This window comes from Crocuta crocuta, unplaced genomic scaffold, assembly GCF_008692635.1.
Source record: "Crocuta crocuta isolate KB4526 unplaced genomic scaffold, BGI_CrCroc_1.0 scaffold369, whole genome shotgun sequence".
Taxonomy (NCBI): domain Eukaryota; kingdom Metazoa; phylum Chordata; class Mammalia; order Carnivora; family Hyaenidae; genus Crocuta; species Crocuta crocuta.
The window spans coordinates 7,835,992-7,862,782 of NW_027529441.1; the positions used below are offsets into that span (position 1 = coordinate 7,835,992).

At 33.8% G+C, this 26,791-nt stretch overlaps 1 non-coding gene across 1 annotated transcript; it reads right to left on the reverse strand.

The window, feature by feature from the left end:
• Window positions 1–8,869: 8,869 nt before the first annotated feature.
• Window positions 8,870–8,976, reverse strand: LOC144228407 (U6 spliceosomal RNA). Its single transcript, XR_013334184.1, has one exon. It is a non-coding gene; the product is annotated as a U6 spliceosomal RNA (small nuclear RNA).
• Window positions 8,977–26,791: the final 17,815 nt, after the last annotated feature.

Genomic DNA, 26,791 nt, shown 5'->3' on the forward strand with positions numbered 1-26,791 from the left:
TATAAGTATATATACACAAATACACATGTATATTTACATATAGAACATTTATATATATATATATCTAAAAATAAATTGAAATTTAACTTTGTACTATTTTAAAAAATGAAAAATTTATTGTATCTTTCACACATATTATATAGTAAGTAGTTACCAAGGTTTGTAGGCCAGATATTCTGGAGATGATTTCTCCCTATAATTAGGAACAAGTACAAAGTAATAGCTCTCATGATTTCTAATTCACATCATATGCAGGTTCTAGCCAATGCAAAAAAGAAAGGAAAGAAAAGGAAGGGAAGGGAAGAAATGATTGAATAGATTGAATAAAATTAAGTTATCAGTCTTACAGAGCATATGAATATCTACTGAGATATGCATATAAAATCAGGGGTATCTGGGTGGTTCAGTCAGTTAAGCGCCCAAATCTGGCTCAGGTCATGATCTCAGTTCATGGATTCAAGCCCCACATTGGGCTCTGTGCTGACAGCTCAGAGTCTGGAGCCTGCTTCAGATTCTGTTTCTCCCTCTCTCTCTGCTCCTCCCCTGCTCATGTTCTGTCTGTCTGTCTCTCTCTCTCTCAAAAATAAACAAAAAAAGAAAATCATAAAGAATCACTATATATACAAACTCATAAACACGTACCAACCAGCTAGGTTACAGATTAAAAGATAATTCTATTTGAATGTACTAATATTAAATTGTTCTTGGCAAAATTAAAGTATATAATTACACTATAAAACTAAATGAAATAGCTATAAATTCTTCAAAATATGTGTGATATCTATGTGCTATAAATTAAAATATTTATGAAATATTTATGAAAATAAATATGAAATATTTATGAAATATATGAAATAAGATGTAAATAAATGATGGTGATATCATGTTGATTGATTGGAAGACACTATTTTGTTAAGATGTCAATTCTCCTCAATGTGATCTAGAAAATCAATTGTAATTTCAGTAAACTCAGCAGGATTTTCTTAGTATTGGACCAACTCTTCTACAATCTATGCAGAAACACAAATTAATTAGAATAGCCTAAATGTAAATAATAAAAAAAGAACAAAGGTAGATGACTCACATTCCTGATTTCAAGGATTAATGTAACTTTACTAAGTGTAAAACCTAAAATTTTTACACATACAAAGTTAAAGAATGAAGCATAAAAAATCTTTGTGTCTTTAACATATTTAGTGATTTCTTAGACATGATAATAAAATCACAGTTCTTAATAAAAATCATAAATTGGACTCCATCAGAACTAAAAGCTAGTGTTTGAAATATAGTTAAGAAGAAGGTGGAAAAAGGCATAGTCTGGAAGGAAATGCCTTCAAATCATATATTTGAATAAGGATCTGTAACTGGGAAACATAAAGAAAACTCCAACACACCAATAAGAAAACAAATAATCAATTAGAAAAAAAGATCTGAACAGACACTTCACCAGATAGGACATACAAATGGCACACAAGCACATGAGAAGATGTTCAACATCATTTTTCAGTTGGGTATTGTGGATTAAAAGCCACATGGACTGGAAGGACACAAAAATACAGATTTTAAGGGGTACATGCACCTTAATGTTTATAGCAGTATTATCAACATGGCCAAACTATGGAGAGAGCCCAAATGTTTACTGACTGCTGAAAGGATAAAGAAGATGTAGTGTATATATACAATGGAATATTCCTCATTCATCAAAAAATGAAATTTTGCCATTTATAGCTACACAGAATGAGCTAGAATGTATTGTTAAGCAACATATTTATGAGAGAAAAACAAATATCATATGATTTTAATCTCATATGTTTTAAGAAACAAGTCTCATTTGTTTTACAAAACAGAACAGATCAACATATGGGAAATGGTGCCAGTGTGGGGAAGGGAAGAGTTGAGAGAGAAACAAAACACAAGAACTCATAACGATAGAGAACAAATTGAAGGTTGCTGGAGGAGTGGTGGGGGTGGTGGTCTAGACAGGTGATTTGTATTAAGGGTGGCCCTTTTATGATGACCACTGAGTGTCATATGTAAGTGATGAATCACTGAGTTCTACTTCTGAAACCAATATTGTATTGTATATTAACTAAAATAAAAAATAATTAAAAAATAAAATAAATGAAAGCCACACTGTGGTTTCACAACACATCTATTTGAATATCTAAACAGACAAGCGAACAAACTGACAATACCAAGTGCTGATGAGAAAGCACCAAGTAAAGGAACCTCCGTGCATTGCTAGTGGATATAAAATGTTACAGATATCACGGAAAAATGGTTGGTAGTCTTTTCACTCTATTAAATAAACACTTAAAATGTATGACTTAGTAATCCCACTCTTAAGTATCTCCCCAAGCGAAATAAAATCCTATGTTTACGTAAAAACCCATATAAGAATGTTTGTAGTAACTTTTTTCATAATATATCTGATCTGGGAACATCACAAATGTACCTCATCCGAGGAATGGGTAAACCAATTCTGGATCCACATGCGCGTAATAGTCTACTAGTGAACAACAAAAATGACACACTATGGATACACTCAAAGCATAAACGAATTTCAAATGTGCTACGCTATGTGAAAGAGGCCAAACTCATACTACTACTTACCATGTAATTTTACTTGCATGACTTTCTGGACTAGGCAAAATTATTGGGGTCTGAAACAGATTAGTGCCAGATGAATGAAGAAGGTACAGTTACAAGGACATTTAAGGGAAATATCTCAGTTGATGGAACTGTTGTGTCAATTACTGTGGTGACTCTATGTACTGCTATTTGTCTTCACACAGAATTATACACTAAAAATGGTGAATTTTATTGCATGTAAATATTACCTTAATAATGACAATGGAAAAAATCCCACAAGATGTGGTTATAATTTTATCTTCAATAGTGATTATCTGTTAAATTCTCCCTTTCTGATCACTTTCTTCCTTCATACAATAACATATGTCAGTCTGTGGTCATTTTCTTTATTTACTACACCTTGTGGAGCCTGTTTGCCAACATCACAACGTCTAAGCCTAATTCACTTCCTTTTTTGAAAAAGATTATTGTTCACATAGGTTTATATATATATATATATATTTTTTTTTGTTAATCATTCTTTTTTGTTTATTTGTTTTGTCTTCAACACATTCAGGACATCATTCTGTTATTTCTGACATCCGTGGTTTTATTAGGAATGGGTCTAAGAGGGGCGCCTGGGTGGCTTGGTTGGTTAAGCATCAGACTCTTGATTTCGGCTCAGGTCATGGTCTAGCTAGCAGTCATGGGATTGAGCCCCGTGTTGAACACTGTGCTCACAGCTTGAAGTCTGCTTGGGATTCTCTCTTTCCCTCTTTCTCTGTCCCTCGCCAGATTTCTCTCTCTCTCTCTCTCTCAAAGTGAATAAAGAAACTTAAAAGAAAAAAAGAATAAGTCTAAGCATTTAATTACATCTCTGGAAATGGACTTAGCTTTAAAAACAGTTACTTAATTCCCTTAGAATAATACAGGAAGACAAGTGAATCCCAAGGCAATACTGAAAGTTGTAGAATTGTTGCCAGAATATCTTGACAGAAAGATTTTGGAGTATTTTCTTTTTTCCTCTTTTCTTCAAGCATCTTTTGTATACAACCGAGGAATTTTCAGTATGTATACACACACACACACACACACACACACACACACACACACATTCAGATAATTTGATTTTTTAAAAAAAATTAACATTTATTTAATTTTGAAAGACAAAGAGAGACAGAGTATGAGGGGGTGGGGGGGGAGATAGGAGACACAGAATTGAAGCACGTTCCAGACTCTGAGCTGTCAGCACAGAGCAGGACATGGGACTCAATTCATGAACTATGAGATCATAACCTGAGCCAAACTCAGACACTCAACTGACTGAGCCACCCAGGCACCCTGGGACAATTTGATTTCTAAGCTGAATTCCATTTACAAGCAGCACCCATAGTTTGTCCTCATTATTTGTATTTTTTTATACTTTAATGACCCTTCAGTCACTCTTTGTATAGAACTCTTTAGAAAGAGCATACATTTTGATACACTAAAACTAAAAGATAATGAATATAGTAAATTTAATATGTAATAAATATATGCTACCCATAACACAGAGCTTGAAGTGGAACTCCAGCTATTAATATCATGTTATTTGCATGCATATAAAATGACCTAAAATAAAAGCATAGTAACATTATTTTATGACATAAAAATTGAAATTGTATTACACACTTGTATTTAAAGCAATAGATGAAGTGCTTGGGTGGCTCAGTCGGTTAGGTGTCCGACATCAGCTCAGGTCACGATCTCATAGTTCATGGGTTCGAGCCCCACCTTGGGCTCTGTGCTGACTGCCAGCTCAGAGCCTGGAGACTGCTTCAGATTCTGTGTCTCCCTCTCTCTCTGACCCTCCCCTGCTCACGCTCTCTCTCTCTCTCTCTCTCTCAGAAATAAATAAAACATTAAAAAACAAAAATTAAAAAAAGTGATAGATGGCACTATTGGTCCACTATTATGGATGTTATAATCTGTTTTATCTTGTTTACTCCCTCACTCATTTTACCCTCATTATTTCCCTGAAACAGTTTTATCGGTCACTGTATGAAGATATTTGCAAAGTTAATTTGAAGACAAGCTTTATCTTTTTTTTTAAACTAGGCAACTCTAATTTGCATTTCCTCTCAGTATAGCTGAAGAATGATAGGAACAGGAAACAAAAGGCTTTAGTTCTTTTATGTGTGACTCAGGACAGATTACTCACAAAGATGGTTGGAAATTATCAGTGTGCTGCTCTGGGACCATCTATCATGGCATCTTTAGATTATCCGAGCATTTGTTCCTAGTGAGCTTTTACTAATACTTTTCATAATGTATATTTTCCCTGTGAAATCACCTGGATTATAACATATCCTTTATTTCTGAATTTAAATCAAACATAATGAAAAATACCTATGTCAGCAAAATTTGCTTTCTGTTGTTCTGTAAAAAAGAAAAAAAAATGTTAAATTTAAATGAACGAGTGGATTTTCTATGGACAAAAGAGAAAACTTCTAATTTTGGACGGCATCAGGGATGACTAAAGGAGATGCATAAATAAACAACAGCAACGATAATAATAATGAATGGAGTCCTACATTGTGAAACAAAGAAACAGGAGAGACAATACTTCATGGGTATTCTAGTTAATGCTCTTTTAAAAAAAATGTTTAATTGTATGGGGACAATTGTACTGACCTATAGAGCTTATTCTGGTCACCCCTACCTTAAGATGTTCATTGGTGGTTGTTTAATAGCTAAGCAGTACGCAACTCATCTGCTCAGTCCATTTACTTCTGTTGGCTTTTCTTGCAATAAGTGGGTTAGATTTCAAAACAAGATTTAAAAGTTTTGCTTCCTGTTTTTTGATAGAGATCAAATATCAATTGGAGTTAATAGCTCAAGCAAAAAGGTACCAATTTAACATCATCAAATTTTCTTGAAGGCTTTCAGCAGTAGTTATGCAGTATAATGGAGCCACAGTAGTGTGTCATCAATGCTTTTCTGCCACCTTCAAAATAATACGACACAATTTCATACTGTACCATAAATAGCGGCTGAGAAGGGAGCAAGCTCAGCTTCTCTGTGTGGTTTACAGCATCATCGAGACACTCTGGCACTTCTCTCTGAATTACCCAAATGTGAACAGATAGCTAAGTTATGAGGGTTAAATTGTTATGTGTGTTTTAACACCCAGGTTTTACTTTGCGCTATTTCAATATCCATGCTCACCCAAATGACAATAAAAATTTCAGTTTACTTAATGCATGCAGATTCTAAAGCTTTTGTAACTTTTTCCTTTTTTATTCTAAAAAAAAACCGCTAAGATAATTAGGTCAGATGTTGTAATACCCAATGCCAATTGCCATTTGAAAAAAATGATACTCGTTATGAACAAGTAAATAGTCTGAGGTCAAATGGCAAGTAGCTGAAAAAGTTTCAAATGAAGAATTATGATCTTTTGCTCCTGAATTGTTCTGCCACCTTGTACAGCTTCCAATCTGATAATTAGATGTAATCCTCAAATCATTTCTTTAAAGAGCCAATGTTTTTTGAATACATGTTAAAGTGATTTTGAAAACCACAGGATGATGGTGTAAAGCGATTATTTTGTTCATCAGACAGTACAGTTGTTTGTACTGGACAATAGCTATTTAATGAGTATGAAATTTGTTTAATAGTATATCTATAAAATTTCCTATGCATTATATTTAAAAATGAATCCCATATTTATTATATATAAAAGTAGCTTGATTTTAACTGTAATTTTATAGAAACTAGTATGAAATTGTACATCACAATATATTTAAATCTTAAGTATGTCAGTAAAGAAAGAAGAAAATTTCTTAAAAGAATCCTTTCAGAATTACAGCTCAGACACCAAAAGCATGAGCAACTAAGGAAGAAAAAAAGATCAATTAGGCTATATGAAATTTAAAGCACTTTGTGCATCTAAGGACATTATCAGACAATAAAAAAGCAACTTACTGAATGATAGATTATATTTACAAATTTTATATTATTTTAAAATCTTTTTTTAAGTTTATTTATTTTGAGAGAGAGAAAGAAAGAGGAGAATGTGGCTGGAGAAGATGCAGAGAAAGAGGGAGAGAAAGAATTCCAAGCAGGCTCCATGTTCTTAGTGTAGAGCCTGACATAGGGCTCAAACTCTTGAACAACAAGGTCATGACCTGAGCCAAAATAGAGTCAGACACTTAACCAACTGAGCCACCAAGGTGCCCCTACAAAATTTATATCTGATAAGGGCCCATATCCAGCATATATAAAGAATGTTTACAACTCAACAACAAATACAAACAGCTCAATACTTAAAAATGGGCAAAGGAATTGAGTAAGAATTTCTCCAGAAGTTACATAAATGGCCAAAAAACTCATGAAAAATGATAAACATTATTAATTATTATAAAGTGCAAATCAGAACAAGGATGATGTACCATTTTCCACCAACTAGGATATCTGTGTATAAAATCTCACAATAAAACAGAACAAAAGCAGAAAATAGCAAGAGTTGAGAAGGATGTTGATATAGCCACTATGCATTGCTGGTGGGAATATGAAATGCACAAACACTACGTAAAACATTTTGATAGTTCTTAAAAAGTTAAACAGAATTATCCAATGACCAAAAATATTCTAAAAGCAGATACTCAAATACGTGCATATATACATTCACAACAGCACTATCTGCAATAATCAAAAGGTGGAACCAGCCCAAAAGTCCATCGGTACGTACATAAATACATAAACTGTGATGTATACATACAATTGAATATTATTCAGCCATAAAAAATGAAGTATTGATACATGCCATGATGTGGAGGAATACATCAAAATCATTATGCTTAGTAAAAGAAGCCAGAAACCGAAGGTCACATACTCTATCATTCCATGTATATGAAATACCCAGAATTAGTTAAGCCCATACCAACTGGTGGCTGCCAGGCAATGAGCAGGGGGTGAGAGGTAGGTATTGGGAATAAACTGTTTACTTTATATAAGGATTCCTTTTGGGGTGATGAAGATGTTTTGGTACTAGATAGAAATGGTGGCTATACGGCATTGCTAACATACCAAATGGTACGGAGTTATTAATTTTAAAGCAGTTAGTTTTATATTAGGTCAGTTTCATCTCAATAAAAAATGTAAAATAAAATTATAGCTCAGCATTTCTTAGTCAGATGTGCCTTTAGCTAAATTTTCCTGTGAATACAACCACGCCAGATCACACATTAGGTTCAAATTTCAAAACTGGCAGAAAAGGATGACCATGGAATGATTCAGGTTACTATCATTTTGGTAGACAGTTTCACTAGTCAAAACAGCAGTGCAGAGAAAGATGTAAAGCAGAAAAGGATACAGAGACTTTACCTGGGTCTGTGTTGCTACTCTTAGGTCTTGTAGAAACATATCCACACTTGAATCGTATCAGTTCCTCCAGCCAAAAGTGTTCAACTTGATGTTAACAGGCTGCCTTGCCATTGCATTGACTGCCAGAAACCCATGTTAACCCTCAGCTACACTAACACCAGCCCAACTACTGCCAAGTAAGAAAATTCTTGATACATCACAATTGTGTACTTCATGTTATTTTTTTACTGTACCTTTGATCCAAAAGTAATCCTACTTATTGAATCATAAAATGAATAACCTAAATTGCATTTATATACATTGTCTCAACAATGGTTAGTCATGCTACGTTTTGCAGGGCGTAAAATATGTATATATTGCATATGAAGTGCAAAAAGTAATTAAACAACAATGGGTAATCAGTTTAAAAATAGCACATGACCAAGCTTTAGGCCATGCTGCTCCTCCTGTTTTCATTTTCAGATATTGTCTTGTGATTTAGGTGCCTTGAATTATGTGTTCAAAGTTATTTTGCTTTTCCTTAGATGGTAATGCCATTGTCGCAGTCGTATACCAAATACGATTTAGTTTTACCTATCTTTTTAAAATTAATACAATTGTTAAAATCATTTAAAATTTATTTTTATTTACAAATAATTATAAACACAAAGAAAGTTGCAAATGAAATACATAGTTCCCTGTACTTTTCACTCAGTTTTCTCCAAAAGTTACACCAATAATTATAGCTCCTTCAACAATCATCGTACATCAAAACCAGGAAATCAGCGCTGGTACAATATGTGTATGTGGTTCTGCATCCTGTGATTTGTATAAACACCACCACCGTCAAGCTAAAAGTAACTATCCATCATCACAGCGATCTGCCTCATGCTAACCTCTCACAGTTGAAACCCCACTTTTCCGCAGTCCCTAACTCTTGACAATTACTAATCTGTATTCATTATGATAATTCTAGAATTTGCGTGTCATCCTTGCGCAGGGGCCATGCTAATCTTCTCTGTATCGTTCCAATGTTAGTATATGTGCTGCCGAAGCGAGCACTTCATTATAATTCTATCACTTTGATATTATGACATAAATGGCTTCATACGGTCTATGAGTTTTGTAAATTTCTTTTTTCACTAAACAATGATTTTTGGCGGAATTAAAATTGTTATTTGCATCAGTAGATCATTTCCGTTTATTGCTAATTTGTTTTCTTTATAAGCTGGTTTGATTACTTACCCATTGAAGAATATGTTGGTTGTTTCCGGTTTTAGGCTATTATAAATAAAGCTGCTATAAACATTTGGGTAGAGATTTTTGCATAGGATTACAATGTTTGTTCTCTGGATTAAACGTTCAAGAGTGCAAAAGCTGGATCATATGATTAAGTGTATGCGCAGTTCCTTAAAATCTTCCAAACAACTATAACAGTGACTGTCCCATTTTATATTCCACCAGCAGTGTATGAGAGATTCAATTTCTCTGAATCCACACCAACATTTGGTATCGTCTCAGTGATTTTTTTTTTAATTTAGCTGTTTTAACACATGCATAGTAATCGTTCTTTATAGTCTTAATTTGCATTTCACTCATGGCTAGTAATAGTGGGCATTTTTTTTTATCTTATTTGCCATACAAATAGAAAAATCAGTGAAATCTGTCTTTATTTTTTGTCATTTTACAAGTGGATTTCTGCTGCTGTAATTTTGAGAATCCTTTACATATCTTTATGTATTGTATGTATGAGTCCTTTGTCAGATATGTGGTTTCTCCCTCTCTGTAACTTGCTTTTTAATGTTCTTTACAGTTTTTCACAGAAAATAATAATAATAATAATTATGAGGAAGTAAACTTATCATTTTTAAATGGATTCTGCTTCTGGTGTCATGTCTAAGGAAAGCTGTAGATCCTGAAAATTATTTTTTCTTATCTTCTAAATGTTGTGTGGTTATATTCTGTATTTAACATTTAAGTCTATGATGGATTTTAGGTTAATATTTATTTAATGAATGAGGTATAGGCAGAAGCAGTTTTGTATTTGTTTTGTCTTTTCATTTTGTTTGTGGATATCCAATTGTTTCAGCACCATCTGTTCAAACCACTGTGCTTACACCAGAGAATTGCTTTTGTAACTTTGTAAAAAGTCAGTTGACCCTATATGTTTGAGGACTATTTCTGGGTTCTCTAGGCTGTTCCATTTACCTTGTTCTATTCTCTTGTCAGTACTGTCAAGATTATGCAGCTATTTAGAAATCCTTCATATTGGTAGAGTGATTCTGCCTATTTTATTCTTTTTCAAGTGTGTTATATGCTTTGTTTTGTTTGTTTTGTTTTGTTTTGATTTGTTTGTATGTGTGTGTGTTGGGGGGAAGACTTTCTATGTGAACTGTTATATCATCACCAAACAGAGAAATTATTATTTCTTGCTGTCTTATCTGCATGACTTTTCTTTCCTTATTGTTCTTGCTAGAATTTTCCATAATATGTTGACCAGTAGCAATGTTGTCACCAGGGGAAAACACTCAGTTTTTCACCATTAAGTGTGATGTTAGCTGTGGCTATTTTATAGATGTGTTTACCTACTTGAGAAAGATCCACTTTATTCTTAGCTTGTTGAGAGGATCTCTTTGTTTTGTTTTGTCTTGGTTTGTTTTCAATCATGAATAGGTACTGAATTTTGTCAAATGTCTTTGTTTTCAGTGAAAACGACAATGTGATTTTTTTTTTCTTCTTTATTCTCTTTTGGTGGATAGCATTGATTGACTTTCATATTTGAACTGGCTTGCATCTCTGAATTACTACCATCGGTCATAGTGTATAATTCCCCATATGTCCCTGAATTCCATTTGCTAATGTGATGTTAATAATTTTGTTGATAATGTGATGTTAATAAGCTTTAAAAAATTAAAGAATGAGAGGGGGAGGGGCAAAGAGAGAGGGAGACACAGAATCCGAAGCAGGCTCCAGGCTCTGAACTGTCAGCACAGAGCCCGATGCAGGGCTTGAACCCACAAACCGTGAGATCATGACCTGAGCCAAAGTTGGACACTTACCCACACAGGCGCCCCAATACTTTTTTTCTGAATATCAAAAGATCAGTTAAGGGGCGCCTGGGTGGCTTAGTTGGTTAAGTGTCCGACTTTCGCNTAAATAATTCATCCTCTTCTATTTTCTGAAAAAGATTGTGTAGCACTGATATTAATTCTTTGTCGATGTTTTGATATACTTCCCCTTTGAAACCACCCAGAACTATAACTTTCTTTATCAAGGGTTTTAAAATTATAATTCAGTCTTTATTGACACTTATATGGCAAACCAAATTGTCTATTTCATTTTGTGTGAGTTGTATAATTTGTACTTTCAATATTATTTTTTCCACTTAGTAGAAATTTTCAAATTTATGTATGTAGAGTTGTCAGTAGTATTTCTGTACTGGCATTTGATGACTACAGGGTCTATGGGAGTACCTACTGCTTCATTGCTGATTTTAGTAATTTGTATCTTTTCTCTTTTTTATTTTTCCGAAAAGATTTTCCTTTTTTATCGATTCTTTCAATGGACTAGTGTTTTCTTGTAATCATTTCCTGTATGTTTCTCCTTACAATTTCATTGAGTTGTGTTCTTTCCTTGTTATTTATTTCATTCTACTCAATTGAGTTAGTCTTGTATTTCTTCATCTATTTCATTGAGGTAGAAACTTAGGTTACTTATTTGACTCTTTTTTTTTAATCTTTTCTCATGTAGGAATATAGTACTATAAATGACCCTGTTATCACTGATTTAGCTGTATCCCACAGTTTTGATAAGTTATATTCTCATGTTTGTTCTATTTTTAATTTTTCTTCTTAATTTCCCTGTAGACTACTTCTTTGACCAATGTCATTTAGAAATATATTGTTTCATTTCCAAGAATATGGAAAATTATTTTTTCTTTTTGTTATTGATGATTAATTTGATATCTCTATGTTCAGAGATTTTTGTCTCTGATTTTAATTATTTAACATTTTTTTTAATTTGAGAGAGAGAACACATGTGTGTGAGCAGGGAAGGGGCAGAGAGAGAGAATTCCCAATCAGGCTCTTGTTGTCAGTGCAGAGCTCAAGTCCATGAATCACAAGGTCATGACAAATACAGAGTTGGACGCTCAGCCAACTGAGCCACCAGGGTAACCCTATTTAACATTTCTTAAGTCTGTTTTGTCGTCTTGGATATAGTATATATGGATATATGCTCCATGGGCACCTAGAAGGAATGTAAATAATGTATATTCTTCTTTGGTTCAGTAGAGAGTTCTTTACACGTCAATTGGTTCCTGGTGGCCGATGTTGTTGTTGTTGCCATATATCCTTGATGATTTTTTGTCTAATTCTTTCATCAGTTGTTAAGAAAGAAGTTGAGAAAAATCTCTAACTTTAACTGTGGATTTGATGATTTCAACTTTCGATTCTGTTTTGCTTTATGTATTTTGCAGGCCTGTCTTTAGTGCTAATACTTTCTCTTTCATAGTCTGCTCTCATTATATTTACAGTAAGTTTCTTAGGGACAGAATACACTTGGATCATATTATTTTATCCACTATCCATTTCTGACTAGAATTAGTATATTTTGACCATTTATACTTAGTGTAAATATGATGTGTGGTAAGAGATCAAGTCTTCAAATTTTGTTTTGTTTTCTGATTGTTCTCTACGGTTTTTAATGTTTCTGATGTACTTATTTTTGCCTTGAACAATTTTTTAGAAGTTTATTTTTATTTACTGATAGTGTGCTTGTTTTCTTTTTAGTATATCTCTTTGTCTGGGCATTTTAGTGGCTTCTGTAGGTATTATAAAAACATAGTCTAATGCTATTGACATTTAAACAGTCAGGTGAAGTACAGAGATCTTAATTTTATCTCTTTACTCTCCCTATTTATAATCTCTTTGAATATTTCCTTTACACCGAGAACCACACTAGATATTGTTAAATTTTTTGCTTCTGTCAATGAAAAAAATTAAGAAAACTGAGGACAAAAACTTCCGTCTGTTGTATTTACAACGCTTTTGCTTCTTTTATTTATATATTCTTTCCTGCTGATCCAAGTTACTTTCTTCTATAATTTGTTTAGAGACATCTTTTTTTCTCATTACTTAAGAGTATATCATTTGGTGACAAATTCTCTTAGCTTTCACACATTTGAGAATGCTTCTTTACTTCTTCATCAGTGGACAATATTTTTGCTGGATTTAGATTATTCATTTGACATTTCCTTTTTTCTAGTACTAGGAAACCGTTTTATCACTTTATTCCTCTCTTTTATGTGAAACCCACTGTCATGCAATTTGTTCTTCACTTATAAATAATGTGTCCTTTCTCTGTGTCTGCTTTCAAGATAATTGTCTTTAGTTTTTCCGTCTATTTCTATTTGTCTCAAGTGTCTTTATAATTTCTTCTTGAAATATTTAATAATAGCTGCCTTAAAATCATTGGCTGATAATTTAAATATCTGTGTCATCTTGGTGTTGACCTCTGCTGATGTTCTTATCTTATTTAACTTGAGATCTTCCAGATTCTTGCTATGGTAAGTGATATTTAACTGAAATTTGAACATTTTATATTATGTGGTAAGACATTCAATTTTACTTAAGACTTGAATTTAGCAGTCCTCCCTCAATAAGGGCTCCCAAAGCAGACACGTAACACCATCTTGTTATTGACATGTTGAGTGTTAATTTATTGATTACTTTATTTTTATTTTTATTTATTTATTTATTTATTTTAATATTTTTATTTATTTCTAGGAGAGAGAGAGAGAGACAAGGTGAGCAGGGGAGGGTCAGAGAGAGAGGGAGTCACAGACTCTGAAACAGGCTCCAGGCTCTGAGCTGGCAGTCAGCACAGAGCCCTACGTGGGGCTCGAACCCACGAACCGCGAGATCATGACCTAAGCGAAAGTCGGATGCTTAACCGACTAAGCCACCCAGGTGCCCTGATTACTTTATTTTTAAATGTTTATTTATTTTTGAGAGAGAGAGAGACGAGAGGAGGGGCAGGGAGAGGAGGGAGACAGAGTATTTGAAGCAGGCTCTGTGCTGACTTCAGAAAGCCCAATGCAGGGCTTGAACTCACAAACTGTGAGATTGTGACTTGAGCTGAAATCCGACACTTAACTGACTGGGCTACCCAGGAAGCCCTTGGGTGTTAATTAATTATGGTAGTGTTAGAAACGTGATACACAATCCACTTCCTGTATCATCTAGGAATAGATAATTTCTGGACCTTCTTGTATCTGTTTTTTAGGATGATGCAAATTCCACAATATTTTAATTTTAGATTTTATAGCAGATTGATAATTGGAAAGACAGATCACCTTACTTACTTTTTCTTAAGAGTGTATTGACTATATTTGGCCCTTTATTTTTTTCTCTAACATTCAAGATCAACTTGTCTATTTCCATTAAAAATAAACTCCCTGTAAGAATGTTTAAATTATATACAATTGATCAATATACAGCAAATTGATGCATGGCAAAGGAAACAACCCACAAAACTAAAAGGCAACCAACGGAATGGGAAAAGATAGTTGCAAATGACATATANAGGAGGGAGATGGGCATGGAGGAGGGCTCTTGTGGGGATGAGCACTCGGTGTTATATGGAAACCAATTTGACAATAAACTATTTGTAAAAAAAAGAAAAAATAAAGTCCAGCGATGATTAAAAAAAAAACTATATATATATATATACAGCAAATCGATATCTTAACAGTAATGAGATTTTCATACATGGACATTTATTTGTCCCTTTATAATTAAATATTTTCTAATAACTTTTATTGAGAATTAAAAGTTTCTATGACTGTTCAATCTCTATATTGTACACCTGAAACTAATCTAACACTGTATGTTGACTATACTCCAATTAAAATAAGTTTCCATGAATGAATTCCATATCATTGCTCTATTCATTTCTAAAAGGCCTTTATTTTTGCTGATAAAGTTTAAAGTGTGTTTTTAATTATATGTTCTAATTTTAGATAGAAATACAAATATATAATTGAATTTTTAATTTCAGATTTAAATAAGCAAAATGTGTTAGTCTCTTTTTTAAATGTTACCTTCTAAAACAATTTATTAATTAAATTCTAAAATAATTAATTAAATAAATAGTAAATTTATTTTTCCCTCAAAATATTTACCTTCTTATATCCTTGAATTTACAAGTATGTTGTCTTTTTTTGGCATACTGCAATAATTTGGAATATGTAAAATAATGACTAGAAGTGGGATAACAGTCATCTTTTCTCCATCACTGATCTCAAAGAGTAAACATTCAATATTTTCCCATAAAGTATGTTTAGTGTTTTTGTTTGCTTTTTTTAACTAGCCCTTATCAATAAGGATGGTCATTTCGATTGTTCCATAAAATTTGTATTTATGTGTGCATATTGCATTTTTATCTAGTACTTTTCTACATCTATCAAGATCATCATTTGATATTTTTTCTTCTCTCTTTGTCTTGATAATGTTGCTGATTACATTGGTTAAATGTAGTCTACCACTGACATTGTGAATAAACCATCATAATATACTATTTTTTTGGTTTGTTTGCTGGTTTTATTTGATGTGAGATTTTATTTTCTAATATCTCTGCTTAGAAATTTTGCCTTTAGGTTCATTAGAAAATTTGGAGTACAACTTTACTTTCTTTAATAGCTCTTGTTAGGGTTGAATATTAAGGTGTTGCCAAATGAGAGGGGGACAGTATTTTCTTTTTCTATTTCTCTAATGGATATTGTGTAACATTTACATCAGTTTTAAATATTTGTTAGAATTAAAAATGAAAGCAGGAGGAACTACATATACATTTGTGGGAAAGTTTTAAGCTACAGATTAAGTTATTTTATGATAAAGGATAAAATATGCATTCTTTATTTGGGAAGTGCATAATAATGTAAACAGTGGCCCAGTCTCTGAGGAGCTCACTACAGTTCTAAGTTCTTTGGGTGAGACTTTATTTTCCAACATTTTGCCCACAGAAAACGTCAAACACAATTATTCTCTTGCTAACTTCTTTTAAGAGGTTAATTTTATTTTGAGGGGCACTGGGTGGCCCAGTCCATTAAGCATCTGATTTTGGCTAGAGTCATAATCTCATCGTTTGTGAGTTCAAATTTAAGCCCTATGTAGGGCTCTGCGCTGATAGTGCATAGCCTGCTTGGGATTTTCTCTCTCTTCCTCTCTTTCTGCCCCTCTCCACTTGCTCTCTCTCAAAAATCAATAAACCTTTACAATTAAGGCAGTCAATTTTAACTTCTAGCGCTTTATTTTATTAGTTTGAAAATGGGGGTGGGATCAGAGTTTATGTGGAAGTTTTAGCTTTTAGACCTCACCAGGTATTTATCCTAAACCGCATTTTCTTCTCAGGTCTGCCTTAAAAAGTAAAAACTTTCAGCTTCACAGGTGTTTGTTAGCTTCAGAGATACTTAGCTTGCTTGATTTTGCCTGTTGAAGTTTTTGGCTTGAATATCCCTTTTTTATTTCTAGGAGAGAAACACTTGAGGGTGTTATGCTGAGCGAAATAAGTCAGGCAGAGAAGGACAGATACCATATGTTTGCACATATGGGTGTATTAGGAGGAGCTTAATGGAGGACCATGGGGGAGAAGAAGGGGAAAAATAGTTGGAGAGAGGGAGGGAGGCAAACCATGAGAGACTCTTGAATGCTGAGAACAAACTGAGGGCTGATGGGGTTGGAGAGAGGCGAAGGAGGGTGATGGGCATAGAGGAGGGCACTTGTTGGGATGAGCAATGGGTGTTAGATGGAAACTTGACAATGAACTATTAAAAAACAATTACAAGAAAAAATAAAAATAAAAAAGTCAAATATTATTAAACAGCAAATCTTCAATGTGCCCCTTAGTTTGATTATTTCTTTTCTGTATTAATAAATCCACATGTACAGTATCAGCATTTCAGATGTAGTCATGTTGAATATATTAAGCTTCTTTTATTCCTTATTTATTTATACTATTTTCTTATGCGTATTTAAAAAAAATTAATGCTTATTTATTTTTGAGAGAGAGAGAGAGAGGCGGGAAGGGGGGGCACGAGGGAGGGGCAGAGAGAGAAAGGGACACAGAATCCGAAGTAGGCCCCAGTCTCTGAGCTGTCAGCACAGAGCTCACTGAAGGGCTTGAATTCATGAACTATGAGATCATGACCTGAGCCAAAAAGTCAGACATTTAATGGACTGACCACCCAGGCATCACTCTTATGAATATTTTTATATTTTTAAGAAGATATATAAATTAAGGGGCACCTGGGTGGCACAGTCGGTTAAGCATCCGACATTGGCTCAGGTCATGATCTCGTGGTTTGTGGGTTCGAGCCCCACATCGGGCTCTGTGCTGACAGCCAGCTCAGAGCCTGGAGCCTGTTTCAGATTCTGTATCTCCCTCTCTCTCTGACTCTCCCCTGCTTGCACTGTCTCTCTCTGACTCTCAAAAAAAAAAAAAAAAAAAAAGAATATATATAAAATAAATGTTAGGTATAGTTTGGAGGATTTTTTGGTTATTGTTTATTTCAGTTGGAATATAACTATAGTTAATTTTATTGAATACTTGCAATTTTGAAAATAGGAGCTTAAAAACTGTGCCTCTAACCAGAATAAGAAAAACATTCAATATCTTAAAAAGTGGTTGGAATTTAAACTATTCGTGGTATATTTTATCCTATTGTTTCAGTTTAAACATGATATAATCAGAGAACAGTGGCAATATACATTATCTAAGTGATGAATCAAATGAGTGTTCTATTCTGAAGTCACTGAGTCTACATGTATCACAGTATATCCCTACTCTAGAAAAAGTGGAAATTGTGGCCATAATATAAACTCAGAATTGAAATAGGAGAAATTGTTAGACTTAGCATTAACCTCCAGTTTCTAGAAAATGTTAATGTCATTTCAGTTTCCTGGTACTTTATTTTAGAATCACTCCAGTTTGTTAGCACATCAAGTCTACAGTGATTTAAAGCTTAAATCCATGTGAATGAAAGATAAAGATTCTGTGTTTTCACTGCTAGTGTTGGCTCTTGTTTGTTTGTTTGTTTGTTTGTTTGTTTTTAAGTGTAAAAGCATGTATGTAATAAGAGCAAATACTGGGATGAATAAAGAAAAGTTAAGTACCCTTGTGTCTTTCCGTATCATCATTGATATTTCTATAACCTGATATGGTTCTTGTGGCTTCCATTAGTTAATGATTACTAAAGACGTTTCTCATTACATCCCGCCAGTAGTTTAATGAAACATTAGATTTATTCTTGGATTTCTTTGCCTTGAATTAGTCATCTTAATTTTTCTTTAAATCATCTTCATTAAAAGGCACATTTTGCTTTAGATTAACCCAATTTTCTTATCTGGAACCAATAGAAGTAATTGATTTCTAAGAATTTTCTATATAAATGATGTTATATAAATCCCCACCTCCCCCCATTTGTAGGAGTGTTGACAATACTGACCCCACTTTTGGCTCCTCCATCTTGTTCATGCCCAATGCAGTGACCTTTCTCCAGGCTACCTGTTCTAGGCCCCTTGGGGATTAATATATGTCCTGGCCAGATGTGGGAGGGCTTGCTCTGATCCTCCTTAGAGTGCTGCACAGAGGGCTCCACTTGAGATGACAGGTAGAGGTGACTGTGTGCACAGAATAGGCCACTTGATGTACCTAATAGAAATACTCTGGCACACAGATAGTACCACGTTAGGTTACTAACCTCTGACTTCACCACAAAGCTTACTCTATAAAAGCTGTGGGTTAAGGTAGAAATGGGGCGGGACAGAAAATGGCTGCATAGCACCAAGTTGTTTGTCTGTTAGATTCCCCCGTCAGTAAGTTACCCTGAATAAAAATCTGGATAAAGGGTAAGGAGTAACTTGCTTTGTTTGTTTTTGTTTTTGTGTTTGTTTGTTTGTTTTTGGTCTTAAAGTGCCTTCTCAGTCTGGAGGTTAGTTTACTGTCCTCCTTCACCTTCTAATGCCATAACAGTTAGGAAATGAAACAATCGATGATCTGTTTGGTCAATAAAACTTCTCCAGGTATTAGTTCTGAGACTGTGTGTATCCAATATTCCATTTGGATAGGGATGATGACTGTAATTGTTATGATGGAATGGATAGGTTTAGAGTATTCTATAATAATTCCAGGTGCTAATTCAAAGAGGAAATGTGATTCTTTCAGTGTGACCTAGTATAAACTCTCTGGCCTGTATTCCTATCAATCCAGAAAACTGGATTCTTGAAGAGACAATTCTATATTTGTTCTATTACCAGAGACACCAGGAAGGGGTTTAGATCTGAAATTGGGAAAAACAAACACTAGTGTCTTAATTTCTTACAGGTCTAGAGAAATATTTGCAGATGAAGAATCTGTATAACTAAATGGCTAGTCTGAAAAATACCAAACAAAATACAAACAAAAATAAACAAAATTATTCTTAATCATAAATCACGAAGTGAATTAATTTTACATGAACTTTGAAAAGAATGCCTCCCTATGTTTTACTCAACCTAAATTCTTCATATTATAATAAAGTACTTTATATTCTCTACTGCATGTTCCTAAACATTTTTGAAGCTGCCAAAACCTTTCTTTATACAATTTTTTTTAGCATATGTCCAATGTGTCAAATAGAGAAAGGCCAGATACTCTAATGAGAGAGTAGGTAGAAGGCCCAGAATATTTCATGATCACAGCCTGTTCCTTTTTTCCCATAAACCACTGAGGACATTGCCTGGTGGAATTACTTGGGAGTGAGGAAAAAAGCTAGTACAATTATTTAAAATCCAGTTATCACAATGATTAAGAAGGACACTGAAGAGTAAAAATGGTTAAAGGAGTCATCCTAAGATATTTATTTTTTTCCAGTTTTCCTGAAGTATAATTAGTACACCAGAAAACTGCACATAATTAATGTATACAATTTGGTGAGTTTAGACATATGTATATATAATGTCACCGCCACCACAATCAAGGTAATAAACATCCATCATTTCCACAAGTTTCCTGTGTCCTGTTATTATTTTGTTTGCTTTGTTTTTGTTGTTGTTGTTGGCAAGAACACTTCACATAAGATCCACCCTTTCAATGAAATTTTATTATCTTATTGTTCACTATAGGCACCATATTGTACACCAGATCTCTTATTCATTTGCATAACTATAATTTTATACCCACTACATAACTCCTCCTCTCTCCTCATACTTTCATCCCCTGGTCACCACCATTCTGTTATCTCTTTGTGTACATATGAGGATGTTAGATGCCTCACATAGAAGAAATCATTCCGTGTTTGTCCTTCTGTAACTATCTTATTTTCTTATTTCACCTAGCATAATGTGTCCCAAGTCCATTCATGCCATCACAAATTGTAGGATTTCCCTTTTTTATGTCTGAATTATATTACCTGGTATGCATATACCACATTTTCTTCATCTATTCTTGGTTGACAGACATTTGAATTGTTTCCATATCTTGGTTATTGTAAGTAATGTCACACTAAACATGAGAATATAGATATCTCCTCAAGATCCTGATTTAAATTCTATTAGGTATATACTCAGAAGTGGAGTTCATGAATAATATGGTAGTTATATCTTTTTAGATTTTTAGGACCTGCCATACCATTTTCCATGGTTGTGGTACCATTTCACGTTCCTTCCGATGGTACACAAGGGTCCTAATGCACAACCTTGTCAATGTTTTGATAATAACAACCTAATGAGCATGAAGTAGTGTCTCATTACAGTTTTGAAATGTCTACTCAGTTCCTTAGCCTATTTTTAATGGGATTATTTGATTTTTGCTATTAGGCTGCAGAAGTTCCTTATATATTTTGGAAAATAACCCTTAGCATTTGCACATATTATCTCCTCATCTATAGGCTGCTTTTTTATGATTATTGTGTCCTTTCGCTTGCAGAAGAATTTTAGTTTTAATCTGATGTAGTCCCAGATTGTCTATTTTTGCTTTTGTTGCCTAGACTTTTGATGTCATATCTGAGAAAACATTAATGAAATCAGGGTCAACAATCTTTTCCCTTATGTTTTCTTCTAGGAATTTTTGGTTTCACATTTTACACTTAAATCCTTAATCCATTTTAATGTTTGTGTATAGAGTGAGTGTCGAAATTCATTATTTTAATTTCTTATTTGCATAGAGTTGACACACAATGTTAGATTAGTTTCAGGTGTACAACATAGTGATTCAACATCCCTATACTTTATGCTATGCTCACCTCAGGGGTAGCTACCATTGCCCCCATACAGTGCTATTACAATATCATTGACCATATTCCTTATGCTGTTCCTTTTATCCTCATGACTTATTCATTCCATAACTGGAAACCCATCTCTCTCCTTCCCCTTAACTCATTTTATATTTTTAAATGTGTATTTCGAGTTTTCTCCATACCACTATTTCCCAATATCATACTGAAGAGACTATCCTTTAACCAAGTGTTGGCACCCTTGTCGAAGATCAGATAATCATGTAAGTGTGGGTTTATTTCCGGGCTCTCTCTCCTGTTCCATTGGTCTATTGTTATGCCTTTTGCTATGCGAGCCTATTCCACTACACTGTTATGCCATGTTTATTGTTATGCTAGCACCATACGGTTTTGATTACTATTGCTTTTTAATATATTTTGAAGTCAGGAAGCATGTTTCCTAAAATAATACATCCTATAACCTTGGACCCGTTAGGATAAAAATAGTGATAAAAATTAAAAATTTTATTTTGATGAATTTTTCTATTTACTTTAATATCTATTATACTGATTAAAGTAGTAGTTCTTTATAAATAAACAACTAATTATTTGCCAGAGATTCATCATTCTTTTTTTTTATAAATGTTTTTATTTTTATTTCTAGGAGAGAGAGAGACAGCGTGAGCAGGGGAGGGTCAGAGAGAGAGGGAGTCACAGACTCTGAAACAGGCTCCAGGCTCTGAGCTGACAGTCAGCACAGAGCCCGATGCGGGGCTCGAATCCACGAACCGCGAGATCATGACCTAAGCGAAAGTCGGACGCTTAACCGACTAAGCCACCCACGCGCCCCTAGAGATTCATCGTCCTTGATAATGGAAGTGTGTAGCACATTTCTTTATATATGAAACTTTGAATGCCTTGACCCAGTAATTGCTTTTGGTATAGACTCTTCAAAATGGTTGAATATGGAAGTAAAATAGTCAGTTTATATATTTAAGAGAAATGGTATTTATATATATATGAAATTAAGACGTATATCTATATATCTGTATATATATATGTATATATATATACTCATACACAGAGCTTATTTTTCAACTAAATGTCATATTTATATGGTTTTTCTATTGCCACTTGTGCTTTTGGTACCTTATCTAAGTTAAAATTGCCTAGTCTAAGGTCATGTAGACTTATTGCTATATTTCTTTCAAAAAATTCAATATTGTCACTCTTAGATTTAATTCTATGATTCTTTATGAGTTAGAGTTTATACATGTTTTGAGATAGGGTACCAACTGTATTCTTTTTTCACTTGATATCCAGTTCCTTCAGTATAATTTATTCAAAAGACTATTTTTTACCATTGAATTGTTTTGGCAACTTTGTTGAAAATCAACTGCAATTTTAGTAAAATTAAAAAGGTAAAAATATGTGAATAAAACCAACACTCTGATGAGGTCAATCCAGATCAATGGAGTTAATTAACATGAATTATGCAAAGACACTAGTCTTTTTTCTTTAATACACACAATTGGTGGTGACATCTTTATTTCCAAATAAATTTGTACTAAGTTAGCCAAATATGAATAGTTTAACACTAAAACTTTTTAGGCCTTACTTTTCCACAGAAGTAATTTAATACATTTTCTCAATCTAAAATTAGAGGGTGAAGAGATATATATGGTAATTATTAACTATTACCAATTATTTTTGAGAATAATATTTGAAGAAATATTTAAGATTCCAAAATTATTCATAATTTTAAATAGTTTTCATTTTATTTAAAAATTTTTATTGTTTCTTTATTTTTGAGAGAGAGACAGATAGACTGTGAGTAAGGGGAAGGGCAGAGAGAGAGGGACACAGAATTAGAAGCAGTTTCCAGGCTCTGGCTGTCAGCACAGAGCCAGAGAAAGGCTCCAACCCATAAACAGTGAGATCATGACCTGAGCTGCAGTCAGAAGCTTAACTAACTGAGCCACCCAGGCACCCTTATTGTTTTCATTTTAAAAAGGCTGTACTTTTGAATTCTAAATGAAAGACTGACATTAAATATTGTCTGAAGGATATTTTTGATAAGATTTGTTCTTATATATCACATGGAGTCTGGAGGAATTCACTCATCCACTTAAATGCTGATTGTCACTAAAAGAACAAAGAATTTATGTCAGAGTATTTTTTGGACTCACTAGCTTCCAGAGAAGAACAAACCATTATCTGTAGGCTACAAGTGAAAACGATTTATCTGGTTCCTTGTATCCACACTTGATCTTAGCCAAAAGGCCGAGAAGCGATCTGGTTCCTTGTATCCAAACTATATTTCACAGTTCATGAGACTCAAATGAGAGATAGTTTTCAATAGAAATGGTGCTAGGATTTTCTCATAGTTAAAAAAAATATAGGTGCATAGTGGGCAGGGGTGCTAAAAAAGAGAAGATTTTTCAGGGCCCTGGGTGGCTCAGTCGGTTAAGCATCCATCATGATCTCGTGGTTTGTGAGTCTGAGCCCCACATCAGGATCTGCTGACAGCTCAGAGACTGAATCCTGCTTTGGATTCTGTGTCTTCCTCTCTCTCTGTTCCTCCCCTGCTCGTGCTCTGTCTCTGTCTCTCTTACAAATAAATAAACATTAAAAAAATAAAGACAGAAGTGCTATAAAATCATCTATCATATAAGTAGAGACATAAAATTAGTTATTTTGAATTTTATAAGAGGCAGATATCATGTTAAAAATGCTGGCACTCCGTCCTGAAATAAAAAATAATAGAAAGTCACTATCTTACCAAATGCCACAGTTATTCATAATATAATAAAAACAGATCATAATCAGACATTTTTATGGAAATTTCTTTTTGATACTCTCTCCTTTCCTAATAACAAAAATGTATGTTTGAAATCAAATAAACATGTGAACTGCTAAGTATATATACATATTGTTAAGTACTAAATTGAGTCACTTCAAAATTATATGTTGAGACCTTAAACCTGGATTGCATTTGGAGGTAAGGTTTTTAAAGAGGTAACAGCTATTAAAAGATATCTTATGGGTGGGACCCCAATCCAATATACTGTGTGCTTGTAAGAAGAGGAAGGGACACAAGAGATGGATGTGCATGGAGAACAGGCCAGGTGTAAGGACACAGAGAGAAGACAGCCACACAGAAGCCAAGGAGGTAAGGTTCAGGACAAACAAAACCTCTGACACCTTGATCTTAGACTTCCGGTCTCCACAACTGTGAGGTAATAGATTTCTGTTGGTTAAGTCATCCAGTCTGTGGATTTTTTTCAAGGCAGTCCTAGCATACTGATGCACATATGAAAAGAAAAAAAGTGATTATATGAAAGAGAAGAGAAACTTAGGGGATGTTACTATATTAGTCTGCTAGGGCTGCTATAACATAACACCCCACCATATGGCTTACACAAGGGAAATTCATTTTCTCACCATTCTGGAGGCTGAAAGTCTAAGATCAATCTGTTGGCAGGTTTGGTATCTCCGGAGGCCTCTCTGCTTGGCTTGCAAACGGTAACCTTCTCCCTGTCCTCACATGGTGGTCTCTCTGCACATGTACAGGCTTGGTGTCTGTTTCTGTCCTAATCCCCTCTTCTAATAAGGACCTCAGGTATACTGGATTAGTGTTCACCCTGACACCCTACTTTAGCTTAGTTATCATTTTAAAGACCCTATCTTCAAATACAGTCACACTTCTGGGGTAAATTAGGTTAGAATTTCAACACAGAAATCTGGGGAAGATACAATGCAGCCCATAACTGTTACCTTCATATAACTTTTTGTCCAAAGGGAGTTAAAAATGGAGTAAAATGAATATTTTAATTTTGAATTTCTAGTCTAATAGAAAAACTACATTTCAAATATCAAATTGCTAAATTGGAAACATACACTTGCTCACATTCTTTTCTTCATATTCTCTAACAAGGGTGCGGTGCCTGGCTGCTTCAGTCAGAAGAGTATGTGACTCTTAATTTCGGGGTCATGAGCTTAAGTCCTACACTGGGTTTATAGATTACTTTAAACACACAAACAAACAAAAGTTATTATGTAAAAGGTGTTTATTACTAATAAAATGACAAAGTAGATGTGTACAATTTCATTACCTGATACCAACATTTCTGAGTCTTAGAACACTAGACATGATAATGTTTCTATAGTTTCTATCCTGGATGGTTGAGCTTTTACTATCATTTTTGTTTCACATTATTGTTTGTATTAGGAAAAATTATAAAATATATATAAAATAAATAAAGCATATGTGAACCTGAAAGCTTCTGACAATTAACTTTTACTTGATTTATATTATTTCAACTATCACTAACCACTTAATATTTTGAATCAACTTTCAAATATTGTCAGAGTCCATCCATGAGTGTCTCTTTAAAATAAAGGTTATTAGAATTTTCTATTTTTTCTCAAACCACAAAATCATAGTATCATGTTCCCACTGATCCACTTAAGATAAAAATTCTATTTAAATAGATGGGATATTAAAGTAATTATATGATTTACTTGAACTCAAATTATGAAATGTGTTAACATTGTCTGATTAATACTTTTGAGAAATTGTTCAATGCATCACCTATAAACAAAATAAAAATTAGAAGAAATATATAATGTTCTGGTAAATATTCAGGTAAGTTATTTAGCTCTAGAATAAAGTGTATCAAGCCAGAATTCTGTGAGGTATCACTAAGGGTTGTACAAGGTAAGATGAATGAAAATAAGTCAATTATTTACTTCTGTATTAATGCAGAATTAAGAAATTGAGATTGAGAAATCTCATTAACAAGTTCATTAAAGGTTTTCTAGCACTGCTTGCTAGTGTGCAGTGGGACATACTCACTTGACTGACTCAATTCTAGATCAAATAGGAGTAGCCATTGATAATCAGTGAGTGTGATATTGCAAGAAGACATTAGACTTTCCTTCTGGAAGAAACTTTTTAACCTCTCAGTGTAGGCTGCTGACTGACTGACTTACTGAACTGAAAATGTTCCCTTCTGCAAAACTGCATTAATAGTAATAACTATTTCATAAGGTGCTAAATGGTGTAATTTTCAAAAGTACTTAGTATAATGTTGGATACATAAGATATTAAATGAGGGCTTTAGGGGCGCCTGGGTGGCTCAGTCAGTTAAGTGTCTGACTTTCGCTCAGGTCATAATCTCACGGTTCGCGGATTCCAGACCCTCATCGGGCTCTGTGCTGACAGCTAGCTCAGAGCCTGGAGCCTAATTCAGATTCTGTGACTCCCTGTCTCTCTGACCCTTCCCTTTTCAAGCTGTCTCTATCGATTTCTCAATAATAAATAAAACATTAAATTAAAAAAAAAATGAGGGCTTTAAATGAATACAAAATTTTATTAAGAGGATGGATCCAGGGGTCAGACTGCTTGCAGCCCCTCCTCTTAAACAATGTAGTATGTTGCTTTTTAATAAAATTATAATATGTTACATACAATAAATCATATATGTTTTTTAAAGTCCTTGATATTCTTATTTTTCTCTGTAGCATATTATTCACGTATCACATCTACTTTTTAATAACTGTATACAGTAATAAAAAGATTAAGATGCTTTCTTCTGAACTAAATTATTTACAGAGAGCCAAAAT